General features: G+C 36.8%; 1 pseudogene; it reads right to left on the reverse strand.

The window, feature by feature from the left end:
- Positions 1-12,010, reverse strand: part of LOC129046583 (uncharacterized) — a 33,069-nt pseudogene extending 21,059 nt beyond the window's left edge.
- Positions 12,011-14,012: the final 2,002 nt, after the last annotated feature.

Consider the following 14,012-nt stretch of genomic DNA (forward strand, 5'->3'; position numbering starts at 1 on the left):
ACAAAACAAACAAACACTTGAGAGTCATACATGCAAAATACGCTCCAGCTTTTGAAAAAAGATTTCAAACTGGTTTAGAAAAATATATTTTATGTTTCCTGTTTGTGCTCACACCATGGAATGAGGAGGGGATACACACCAGTCTATGTTATTAAGAAAAAACACTAATATTATTTCCCTAAAAATATCATATTATTTCATTCCACAAGGAAAGAACTAGCCATTTTTTTACAAATGAATATTTTTGACTTAGCAAATTAAAATTGTTACTAAATTAAATTAAATTACTAAAATAGCTAACAATGTTAATGTTTTAGTTTAAGTTTCAATTTAAATTATTTTAATACTATTGATAACACTAAACTATTAAGTTACGAACGTTCTTAAAATGATTTTTAAAACCATCAGGGAAGCCCATGTCCTTTTAAATAATTCATATTTATGTCAATGTCAATACTCATTTTTTTTTGTAGTTTTTAATTTTATTATATTATGTTAGTCACCATACAATACATCATTAGTTTTTGATGTAGTGATCCACGATCCATCGTTTTCGTATAACACCCAGTGCTCCATGCAGTACGTGCCCTCCTTAATACCCATCACTGGGCTAACCAATCCCCTCTCCCTCCCCTCTAGAACCCTGTTTGTTTCTCAGGTCCATAGTCTCTCATGGCTCATCTCTCCCTCCAATTCCCCCCCCCATTTTTCCCTTCCTTCTCCTAATGTCCTCCATGTTATTCCTTATGTTCCACAAATAAGTGAAACCATATGATAATTGACTTTCTCTGCTTGACTTAATTTCGCTTAGCATAATCTCCTCCAGTCCCATCCATGTTGATGTAAAAGTTGGGTATTCATCTTTTCTGATGGCTGAGTAATATTCCATTATATATATGGACCACATCTTCTTTATCCATTCATCTGTTGAAGGGCATCTCGGCTCTTCCCACAGTTTGGCTATTGCAGACATTGCTGCTATGAACATTATCAAAATATCGTGGAACTCCTTAAAATTTGCTGACTTAAAAAATATAATGCAAATTAAAATTTAATAAAATTTAAAAATAAAATCTGCATATTTTTAATAATGTTTTAATATATTTTATGTTATTACATATTACTAACTCCCATCATTGAGAAATTTGGTGTGTTATTAAAATATATCTAGAATATTTTTTCATAACTGGACTATCAGGACAGATTTCTAAAACATGTTTTCTACTAAGAATCTGTAATACCTTACATTTTATTTAAATACTCTTGAAAATGATTATTTTCGGCTATATTCCTAGATGGTAATTTTATGTATTCAGTCAGATTTGTTTACAGTTTTTATAAACAACATTTATTGGAGAATGCAAGAAGCATCAGAAGAGAAGTTTTAACTCCCTCAAACATAGTAAAATGATCAAACGTTTGGAATAGAAGCAAATTGTAAAAATGTGTCTTAACTGAGACGCTTTGCCCTAAGGAACCAAGCCTTGGTGTTTGATGATTCTTCCATAAACCTGAGTTTATTTTTAAAAATTGATCCGTTTAATGTAAGAAAGTTGATGGAGAAAGAATTCCACTTACAAGTTTTTCCACTAGACACTATAAAACTCCATCACAGCACCTTGCATTTTTGGCATCTGCAGTTGAACCCCACCGTTGAACGTTGCCAGATCTTATTTTGAAAAATTGTGTTGTGTCTATAGGATGCAAATCATCTGAATGAAAATTCAAGTCAAATGGAAAGCCGGCTTGGTCCTAGATGCTCTGTTTGAGTTGAACAGTGAGGAGACCGGAACTTCACTGGGACATGAAGAAATTTATGGAAAGAAAAGACCAAGAAAAGAGAGGAGAGCAGAAAGGGCAAGAGTAAAAAAGAGAAAGCAAAGAGAGCTAGGTTTGATCTGGAAAGACAGATTCTGTGACATGCTTCTTCATGTCGTTCCATGCAAATGGCGTTGTCTTCCCCTTCCAAGTAGCTCATCTACAACATATATAGACTCTACGTGATCACCCTGTTGGAAATATTTCACAGTTGGTCAGTTTTTCAGTTTGTTATTTTTTCTATAGATAGAAAGCAATATTTTAATGCTTTTTGCTGAAGAAATCAAGACTGTCACATATCAATAAAAAATGCTTTCTAAATTAGGTGTTTGTATATTTTTAAAAAGATACTAGAGTAAAACTTTTATTAACTTGAAAAATATGGGTGAGGAAACTTTAGAAAGCTGGATCATCCTTAATGACTCTTAATTATGTAAAAGCTAGAGACTTTTTTGTTTCCATGTACAATTCTTACAATGCAAAATTATTCTTTACTCTTTATTTATATTTATAGATACTATACCTACCTAAACTCTCATTTTACATTATTGGTTTACATTAAAACTTGAATGAACTATGTATTCACCTTACTGAACAACTAAGTTAATCTGAAAAGTAAAAGCAATAGAAAACTCTATATAAATAAGAGGTTTATGTGAAGTTCAGTCTTATATGTGCTTTATCTTTCTCAGGACAATGGTTCAAAATCAGCATTACGGCTAGCAGGAGAAGAGGAGAATTACAAACTAAGGAATTCTAAATAATTCATGGATGTGTATGGAAATAATGTTTCAAAACTCAAGTCAGAAGCAGCTGCTGGGGGAAATTTTTTTTTTTTTGAGTCACAGTCAACAACAGTCATATTATTTCAGGTTAGCTCACACCATTGTGTGCATTTACAATGCAACATTTGTATGTTTCCATTGGTTTGGGAAAGAAAATTTAGAAGACTCGAACACACAAACAGCAAATATAAAGAATCCTTTCTAGTTCTCCCAGACAGTATGACTCAGTAGTAAGAAACACCATTCTGCTTGCAAAATCTAGTCTAAAACATGATTTTATATTTTCAAAAGTAAATCCAAACCTTGGCCACATCTTTTAGGCAAGTAAGTTCCCCTTTCACAAAATAAATGTAAAAATAAGACAAGTTATTGTTCCTGTTTATTGTTTATTTCACAAATGCCCTCATCTTGACATAGGTTTAGGGTAAGGGTCGTTGGTGACGCTTGGCAATAATGGAAAAACCACTCATTATCCAGGCGGGTCATTCACAGTTCTAAGATTGAACAATGATGTAGAAGCAAATCATTTATTTTTCTTAATACCTAAATTAGAAGTGTGAATGTAGCAATGGAAAAAGGAAAGTAATCAAAACTGTTTGAGGATAAACATTGAAGTAAAACAGGCTATTCCTTTAGATCTCATTTGGAAAGAAGACAACTGATAACTATGTAAGTAGAACCATTCATCCTCAATTTATTGAGACTGGTTTTACTCCAGCCCCCTTTTCATGGCAAGAACTCATATTCTAGATTCCTCAACTCACATAAAGATAATATTTATAAACATACCTACTGGATCTAGGGATAAATGAATCTAAATCACCCAAATATCTCAAATAAAATAATGGATCATAGTGAGCTAAATGCTTTATGGAGATAACTTTGTAATATCATAGATTAAACAATACATATGTGAAAGTAAGTTTTGTGTTAATATTTTAGGATTATTTGTGTTAAATATTTTCATTAAGTGAAGATAATGTTGACCCTATAATTAACTGGGGAAAAACAAACAAACATTGTTTATCTTTAATTTTCAGGAAAGAACTAGCTTCTTTTCTCATATAACTCAATGATAAATTTCAGATTTGTACGTTAATCTCTCTTCCTACCAGAGTATATGTTTGACCCTATTGAAATCATGAGGTTATAAACAGTATACTTTGAGGCTTTTAAAAGATATCGAACAGATTAGAATAATTTGTATCATTGAATGCTGAAATGAATTATAGTTTTTTAAGTAGTGATTATTCCTAATCAAGATTTTTTAAATTTCTAATCAGGATTTAGCTAGATTTCTTAATTCACTTTGCTAGCTAAAGCTCGAATATTGGCTTCGTTTTATCCTGAGCTATGTTCACTCACATGATTGCAAATAAGCAGAGTCAGAATTCTTTAAATACACACCTGAACACCTGAAGTTGCAATTTTTTCTTTTTTTCTTTTTAATTATCACAGGTATTGTTTCCTGCTTTTACTTGTTATTAGTTCTGATACCCCCAAAGAATCTCTGTGCAGTTGATTCAAATCAAAAGCCAAACATTTCATCCGGTCTGTGACTTCCATTAATCAGCTGTCCCATAAAATTACAATTTAAAACAATGCCAACTGCCCTCCTCCAAGTTGCAGTTCACAGACAAAAGCCATAATGTCACACCTGACTTGGCAATAGAAGCATGGCCAGTTGGGGGATGCGGATTTGATGCCGACATCACTGAGCACTTTGCATTTCTAGTTTGACCATCTTGTTATTGACTGGCTCTGCATTAACTAGCTTATTTAGATAATATGTGCACGACACCAAGGAACGACCCGGACTTCTTTTTTTCCTTTTTACCATGTCCAGGCTTTCTGACCTTCGGTATTTCTCAGTCCTGAGGGTTCTCTGTCAGCTCCTCTCCGGCAGTTTATGGAGAGAGGGTGCTGCGAGTGAGATCTACAGAAGCTGCCCTGTGCGTTTACTATCGCATGAAAAACTCACTTCCATTTTGCACATGGGCCAGGAAGACCCAGGAGGTTTCGTCTCCTCAATTAGCTTTCATCTCTCTACAGCAGAGGTCTGGTGAGCTCTGCAGTGAGCTCTCATGCAGGATCGGAGAGAAAGTGTGCTCTGATCAAATGAGATGTCAACTCGGGAGCACAAAAGTGGGGAGTCTGCCTTTCAGACAGGCGTGGAGATCGGCAAATGACCAGCTAGGCTCTGCCCAAAATCGGAAAATGAGTTTGAGCTATTTAGTTGCTAATTTCAATGTATCTCAGGCTGGACCTGAGAAAAGTAAATATGTAAAAATAGACTATACATGCATATATATATATAAATATATAAATAAAAAAATGAATGTTAAATTTTTCCATTAGCACTTTTTAAAAATTGCCTGACAATGGCTGATAACTGTAGATTGGACTCCAGTCTCTGAGGCGAGCAGTGTTCTGAGGTTACCGGTTTCTACAGACAGAAGAACTGGGACACACAAAGAAATGGTTATTTGGTCAAACATTTGGTTTCAAAAAGAATCACCTATTGGTCTAAAACAAATGTGAAAGCATTTCAAGGAAACATTTACATATTCAGAAAACTAATTATGATTGGGCCCTTTAGTCAGTGAGACTGAAGACATTTTCAACTCTGATTTTCTTTCAGGTTAGGGTTCAAGTAGGGGGAGGGATAGCTACTTCCACATTCTCGGAAGCAGATTTACCTACTTTCTTTCCCGGAGACCTAAGAAATCATTCAATTATTCTGATTATATTTAATGCTTAGAAAAATTCTTTTCTACTCCAGGTTTTAAATCGTTGTGTATCTTTTTACTTGGAGATATGGCTAATGAATAGCCATTATATATTTTTTTCTAATTTCTATTTTCTAATTGTGTTCCTGAAGCAAAGAAAGGAAAGCCCCTTCTTTCCCCAAAGGCAAGTTGTAAATTTTGAAGTTACGTTTTTGTAAATTCTCTCACATGTATGCAGTCACTATTTCTCATCAATAGCATATGTACTGATACAGCGGCCCACAAATGTGTCTGATTATTGGGCCATCAATTTCACTCTTACCAAATAAAGTAGTTTGACTTTATTATTTCCATGATTCGTAAAATATGTAGGCCACTGACCACACAAATAAACATGTGCTTTTGGATCAGTCGAAAGCCGGGTGTTTATGAACAGGGTTCTTTGTATTTTTAACAATATCTGGCACATTTAAGCAAAACTCTTTACCGAAACATGGAGCCTGGATATTTGTGTGCTTCGTGATCTATGCTGGGCAGGGGCCCCAACCTCTGCTCTGTAGGCAGACCAGAGCACAAAAATCTGTTACTGCAGTTTGACATTTTCTTTGCATGATTAGGTCAGTTGGTAAGTCTCCACTTTGCAGTTCTTAGAAGCGCAGATTTCCTGTTACAAGGCAATGTGTTTCTGATTACAGCCTTGAAACCCAGACATCATACCTGTGTTCTGTAAGCAGTCCTACCTCTCATTTTCCATGTTAACACGAGAAACTTATCGACCCTACCTTCCTTTTCTTTGCCTGCAATGGCCGGGGAGACTGAGAATCCAAGGGGTCATAGTGAGGAAACTGAAGGCAGAGTGTTACACACATTCCAAGTTCTGGTACAATGTTCCTAAGCTGGAGAAGAGAACCGGAAGGAATTCAAAGCAAAAGTGGTTTTTTCCAGCATAGAGCCGGGCTCCTCTGTTTTGTGCTTTAATTCTGACTGTCACCGCCAAGTTCAGTTGGTGAGACAACATGATTGTTTTTCAAAGGAACACTTTCAAAGACCACACAAGGCTCCAGTCCTACCCAATATCGCATAGCGAATCTCGTCCATGGCACTTTCTTTGCTCACCTGACTCACACAGCTCCTGACATAAACTTGTCTAAGCCTGTACGCTGACGTAGACAGCTTCCTAACTCATCTCTTGCCTTTCATTCTCACTTCCCTACCTTCACTTCCTCACAGAGGAGCCTGAATTTTCTTTCAAAAAATGAATGTAAATAAGATTGTTTCTCTCTCTTGCTAGGATCCTCCAGGGACTTCCCACTGCACTCTGATCAACTTTCACACTCCCTTCTGTGACGTCAAAAGCCTGACATGATCCGGGCTGTCCCATTTTCCTGACCTCAACTGTTCCCACTGTCCTTCTCTTTGTACACTGCAACCTATGTGCAATAGTTTTCTTCCTAATTCTGCCTTGAATCCTCTGAATAGGATGTTCCCTCTTCTTGAAAGACTGGTTTCCTGCCTTATCACACTCCTGACTCCCTCTCATCCAACCTTTAGGTCTCAGCTGACCCATCATGTCACTTAACTCAGACAACTCTTCCTGGGCCTCCTGATCTACAGAATTCTCGGAGTGATTCTCCTTCAACCATCTGTTTTATTTCCTGCATAGCACTCACTGCTCTTTAATATTATCTAGTTGCTTCATTGAATACTAGTTTATTTTTTGTCTTCCTCTACTGGAATCTGTGCTTTGAGAGAAAAGGGACTTCATCTTATTCTCAGTGGGCCATTACCCTCGTGTGGCATAGCCACTCGATACCCTTGTCGTTGGGCAGATAGATGAAAGACCAAGCATTGAGTTTATCTAACTAAGTCCACTTACCAGAAAGGACTCACGACTGGTTTCAGTGTCTTAATCTGCTACAACTAACTTAGAGCCCATTAATTTTCATTCTTTTGTTTCTACAATTGTCTTAATTCTTGCCGGGGTCTTACATTCATTTAGTTTCCATTACCCTATACTCATTAAGTTTCTAGTAGCACCCAACACATGCTAGGTACTTTGTAGAACTGGAATCTGACACTTTATTTTAATTAAGTTGAACAGCCTCATATTGCCATATAACTTCTTAACTCTACTAAAAAAGCCATTTTCTAAACATAAAGAGGGTAAAATTAGTAACAACATTCCCCTTGTTTTAATGTCAACACCATACATCTCCATGATTCTTGAAATGTGAAGGCTAAGCAAGCTGAAAGATAAAAATAATACTTGCAGCTTTTATATGAACATCTTTCAAAGAGATTTTGTATATTACTGTATCTGCTTACATAGAATTTCTTCAAGGAAGTGTTCTTGCATCTCCTTTTTCAGACAGGATTAATGTTCGGTGACTCACCCAGAGCCCTGGTGAGCCAGTGGTAAAGGAAGTACCTGTGTTTCTAATCTCCCCCTCACACCCCCTGCCCCTCCCTTCTCTACCTTCCTGCCCATTGCCCTTTGAATGTTTTTGCTATTTGGTTCCCTTTGGATTTTTTTAAAGTTCAAATTTATTTTCTTGTTTTCAACATATTATTTCAAAGCATCCACAAACAAAAGCCCCGGGAATGGAAAGAGAGTGGTATTCGGGCAATAGGAAAGAGGGGGGACCCAGAGAAATTGCAGTAAGAATCTGGAAATCTCAGAACTTCTAGAAACTTCTTCACCAAAGAGAGCCAAGGCCAGGACAGGGTGAGGTCATTCGTTTTCCCAAAAGTAGCCAGAAAGAAGACTGGAAATGACCAGTGCATATACTCATCATTTATGGCAATGCTTTCTCTGGGTTGCAACCAGAATTCCAATGCCTTGCTTCTAAGCCAACCCCCGAGCCACACCACTGAGGATATTTAAAAGCTCTGGCTATCAAACACAATTTGATTGGCTGCTAAAGACTTACTTTCAGACGTGATGGATAAAACAGAGGCACTTAACTTCCTTTTCAAAATGCTTTTACATCTCCATGACACAGCTTTTTTTCTTTTTCTAAGAAGGATAACATGCATTCTTAAGGGAAGGTGGAGTTGTAACCACCCAGCAAGGGTGGCAGGCACGCCTGTTACGATTTCACCCACGAAAACCATAAAGTACAAGTGGGCAATTACCTCAGAGCGATTCAGGCCATTGGTGGTAAGCCGGAGCAGGGGCTCTGACTGGACCACTGAGCTGCTTTGCCTTGCACCCACCACCACAGCCTAACTCTCAATTCCAAGTATAGGCAGGGAGAAAAATGACAAAACATTGGAATGTTAATTTTCAAAGGCATCTTACGGCCGCTTCGGTGGTAAGAGGAAGATGGGCTTCAGATAGCTGAGGAAATGCTGTGAAGAAAAGAAAAAAAAAAAAAGCAATTGGGAAAAAGGGCTTCTTCCATGCTAAGAAAAAAAAAGGAAAGGAAAGAAAAAAGAAAAAGGAAAAAAATAAAGATGCAGCGCTGTCGGGTTTAGAGAGTGCAGGGTTTACTGCTCGTTCCTCTGCCGTTCAGGCCAGTGAGCTGAGCCTCTGGGACCCCGTTTGCCATCTTTTGAGGATAATATTTATTTTGCAGTTTGTTTTGAGGTCTCATCTAGTACTAGGTTCATGGGAGATATTCAATACTGATAATTTTAAAAGTCATGGATGTAATTTGAACAGGGTCAAAAATAAAGAATGGCTCGCAGCTTAGAGTAGGAAACCCAGTATTCTTTCCCAGGTCCACAGTAATAGGAAAGTTCTCACTACACACGGAGACCTTCAGCTGCACAGAAGCCCTATTCACAAAAAAGCCCTTTAGAAAGATATCTCATTATATTAATTGTAGGCTAAATATAGGACTGAAAAATCAATAATGAGAATATGATCACTTAAAATATGTAGAAAAAAATGATTTGGCTGTCAGCTTATTGGCTTGTTCCTGGGAAAAAGGGATGAGAAGGATTTGTTTTTTCTCCTAAAAGCAAGGGTATTTATGTTATGAAGTCAATCATTTGAATGCTTTTTTAGAAATGTTTTTAATTTTCACCCAGTTATATTAGCAGCATAGAGACATCACCTGCATACACTCTGGTAACTTATTGTTATGTATTTTTCTTTCCTATTATTAAGATAATGGAGATAATCATAGATCATATTTTCTTAAGCTGTGTTTTCATTGCACCTTGCTGTTTCAAACTTCTTACAAATTCACCAAACCAATGTCTAAGTTTTTCTAAGGATTTTTTTCCAATATAGTAATAAACATATAGTAATATGTTTTTTAACTGATTTTATAAGTAATGTGTGTTCATTGATTGAAAGCAAACTAACACATGTGCAGACTATAAGAAGTTCTACAGAAGAAAGAAAAAAATCATCTGTGAGCTCATTACTCAGAGATAATTGTTCTTTAGTGCATATCATCCAGACATTGTGTAGTCATTCCCAGTATGTTCTGAAATGAAATGCTATGATGTTTTCAATCTCATTTTAAGTTAAAATGAACCATAGTCTTTCAATACCAATAAATAGTTATTTGTATTATTTTTAATGATTTACATCATAGTTCGTTTGTATGGTTATATTCTAATTTATTTAACCACTTCTCCTTTTGAAACAACTTAGGTTTTTATTCCGCCCCCCCCCCTTTTTTTTTTACTACTAAACCTATACTTGTATTTGTCTGATTGTTTCCATAGGATTAATTCCTAACAGTGAAATTGCCTGGTCAAAGGAAATTTATGTTTGAAAAGTTTTTGATATGTATTTTCAAACCACTTCTTGAAAGTTGTTCCTCGTGTTTGCAAGTAGCTTTCCCTCTTATGAACCCTGGACATTATAATTATTTTTAATCTGTCCTTATCTAGTAGTAGAAAAGTACCCTATTTAAATTTTCATTTCTTTGTTTACTGTTAAGCATGAATAATTTTTTCGTATGTTTATTGGCTGAGATTCTGCTTTTGTGAATTGCCTATTCATGCCCTTTGCCTATTTTTCTACTGGCCATTAATCTTCTTTTTCAGACTGATTCTTTTTTTTTTAAAGATTATTTATTTATTTTTTTAACAGAGAGAGAGACAGCGATAGAGGGAATACAAGCAGGAGTAGTGGGAGAGGGAGAAGCAGGCTTCCCGCTGAGCAGGGAGTCCGATGCGGGGCTCGGTCCCAGAACCTTGGGATCATGACCTGAGCCGAAGGCAGATGCTTAATGACTGAGCCACCCAGGCACCCCTCAGACCGATTCTTAATAGCATCTTACATATTGGGGTTATTGCTGATCATTTTGTAAATTAATGATTTTTAAATTCATTTAAAAAATTCATGGCATCTGAAATTTCAAGTAAAAAATGGCACAAGTTTGTGTGGGGAAAGAAGGGTGGGGGCACATAAAGAAATAGGATGGGCCTTCGGGAAAATCCAAGGTATCCAAAATATTATTTGAAATAGTAGCTAAATTACAACATGAGAGAGTTAGGTTACACATAAGAATATATTTCCTAATAGGTAACAGTTTAAAGTGTTGGCCATGTTCTAGAACAGGATGCCAAGATCTTCTTCTGTGGGACTTTGCAAATGGGTTTCATACCTTTCTGTCTGGCTTGCATAATGTAAAAGGATGGGCCAGATGACTGCTCAAGATGTACCTTTGCCCAAAGTCCTTATTTTCTTTTATTTTCAGATATAAACTTGAGATTTGTAAAAGCCCTAATTCAAGGTTCTTTTTAGTTAATTTATTAACGCTATGTATACTGTCCCTCCTAAAAAATGAGAGATTCTAAGCTGTATTTCCAAGTTTAAGAACACATAATAGTAGCTCTGTGTTCCACTTCTTCCTAATACATAAAGAATGACTATGAGTCATCTTCCTAAGCTTTAATTTCTTACTGCTCTCTTGTGGCCATTCAAATGAACTGTCCAGACTTTTTTTTTTTCCTTAACAGACCTATAATGCTAATAAAAAAATTTTTATCAACAGAGTCATCAAAGTTTGTTTGTGTAACAAATTTAGAGTCTCTGACACTTGAACATCAAGGTCGCAAAATAATTCTTCATTTTATTACTAAATACTGGGATGGGGTTGCAGAATAGGAAAGGCCTGAAAATTTCTTCTTTTTATTTTAGTGAAACCAACCACATTGTGATTCATCTGTGAAATCATCAAAAGACTAAAAATTGAAATAGTTCAGGCTATAACTAAAATAGTTATTTTACCGGAAGGTAAAATAATGCAATTCCCAGCTCCTTCCCTTCCCATGGCTTGGGAATATTAGGAGGGTCTAGGTTCAGCCATTATAATATGAAACAGTCTTTTTTTTTTAGGAACAAATAACTCACGGTTGGCTAAACATTAGAGCACAAATAAGATATAGCTAAGCACTACAATTATTCTGTTACATTTTGGCCATGTAATACTGCCCACGAGTAGACAGGACCCAGGAACGGCCATGTCAGCAATCTTAAGAAGACAAGATGAATTGAAATGCTTTATTTGTCCGGGCTGGAGCATCAGTCAGCAAGTTATGATGTTGCCTGACAAACCTCTACTTCATTTGTCTTCGAGTCCTGTGACCACATCTATTTAAACATGGCAGGTTCTAAGTGAGATTAGTTGCTACTCTGCCATAATTAGCATATATATATGTATATATATATATATACACATACCTCATTTTATTGCGCTTCACAGATACCATGTTTTTACAAATTGAAGGTTTGTGGCAACCCTGCATCCAGTCAGTCTTTGGGTGGCATTTTTCCCCACAGCATTTGCTTACTTCATGTGTCTGTCACATTTTGGTTATCTTCCAATGTTTCCAACTTTTCCATTATTATTATATTTGTTATGGTGATATGTGATCAGTGATCTTTAATGTTACTATTGGAATTGTTTTGGGGTGCCATGAACTGCACCCATACAAAATAGCAAACTTAATCCATAAATACTCTGTGTGTTTCGACTGCTCCACCAACTGGCCATTTCCCTATCTCCTTCTGCTTGGACCTCACTATTCCCTGAGACACAACAATATTGAAATTAGATCAGTTAATAAGCCTACAATGGCCTTTAAGTGTTCAAGTGAAAGGAAAAGTCACATGTCTCTCACTTTAAGTCAAAAGCTACAAATGACTGAGCTAGTGAGGAAGGCATGTCGAAAGCCAAGACAGCCTAAAAGCTAAGCCATTGCATCAAACAGCCAAGTTGTGAGGACAAAGGAAAAGTTCCTTAAGGAAATTGTGCAGTGGACACACAAAAGATGAGAAAACAAAACAGCCTTATTGCTGAGATGGAGAAAGTTTGAGTGGTCTGGATAGAAGATCTAACCAGCCACAACATTCCTTTAAGTCAAAGCCTGATCCAGAGCAAGGCCTTAACTCTCTTCAATTCTGTGAAGGCTGAGAGAGGTGAGGAAGCTTCAGAAGGAAAGGCAGAAGATAGCAGAGGTTGGTTCATGAGGTTGGAGGAAAGAGGCCATCTCTATAACATAAAAGTGCAGGGGAAGCAGCAGGTGCTGATGTAGAAGCTGCAGCAAGTTATCCAGAAGATCTAGCTAAGATAATTCATGAAGGTGGCCACACTAAACAACAAACTTTCAGTGTAGATGAAACAGCCTTATACTGGAAGAAGATACCATCTAGGACTTTCATAGCTAGTCAGGAGAAGTCAGTGCCTGGCTTCAAAGCTTCAAAGGAAAGGCTGACTCTCTTGCTAAGGGCTAATGCTGCTGAAGCTAATGGTCCTTTCCCACTCTGAAAATCCTAGGGCCCTTAAGAATCATGCTAAATCTTCTCTGCCTATGTTCTATAAATGGAACCTCAAAGCCTGGATGACAGCACGTCTCTTTACAACATGATTTACTGAATACTTTAAGGCCACAACATGATTTACTGAATACTTTAAGCCCACTGTACAGAAAAAAAGGTTCCTTTCAAAATATTACCCCTCGTTGATAAAGCACCCGGTCATCTGAGAGCTCTGATAGAGATGTACAATGAGATTAATCTTGTTTTCATGACTGCTAATACAATATCCATTCTGTAGCCCAAGTATCAGGGATTCATTTTGACTTCCAACACTTATTATTTAAGAAATACATTTCATAAGGCTATAACTGTCATAGATAGTGATGCCTCTGATGGATCTGGGCAAAGTAAATTGAAGACCTTCTAGAAGGGATTCACCATTCTAGATGCTATTAAGAACTTTTGTGCTTTATGGAAAGAGGTCAGATTATCAACACAAACAGGAGTTTGGGAGAAGTTGATTCTTTTTTTTTTTTTTAAGATTTATTTATTTTTTATTTTTTTTTGGAGAGAGAGAGAATGTGAGCATGAGTCAGGGGAGGGGCAGAGGGAGAGAATCCTCAAGCAGTCTCCCCACTGAGAGCAGAGCCCAATGTGGGGCTCAAGCTCACGACCCTAAGATTATGACTTGAGCCAAAATCAAGAGTCAGATGTTTAACCAACTGAGCCACCCAGGCGACCCATGGAAGAAGTTGATTCTAACCCTCATGGATGACTTGGAGGGGTTCAAGACTTCTGTGGAGGAAGTAACTGCAGATGTGCTGAAAATAGCCAGGTAGAGTTAGAAGTGGAGCCTGAAGATGGGACTGAATTACTGCAATCTCATGATAAAACCTGAATAGATGAGGAATTGTTTCTTATGGATGAGCAAAGAAAATGGTTTCTTGAGACAGA

Source organism: Mirounga angustirostris, unplaced genomic scaffold, assembly GCF_029215605.1.
Source record: "Mirounga angustirostris isolate CCGP_5_RB_7025 unplaced genomic scaffold, mMirAng1.0.hap1 SCAF_1, whole genome shotgun sequence".
Lineage (NCBI taxonomy): Eukaryota > Metazoa > Chordata > Mammalia > Carnivora > Phocidae > Mirounga > Mirounga angustirostris.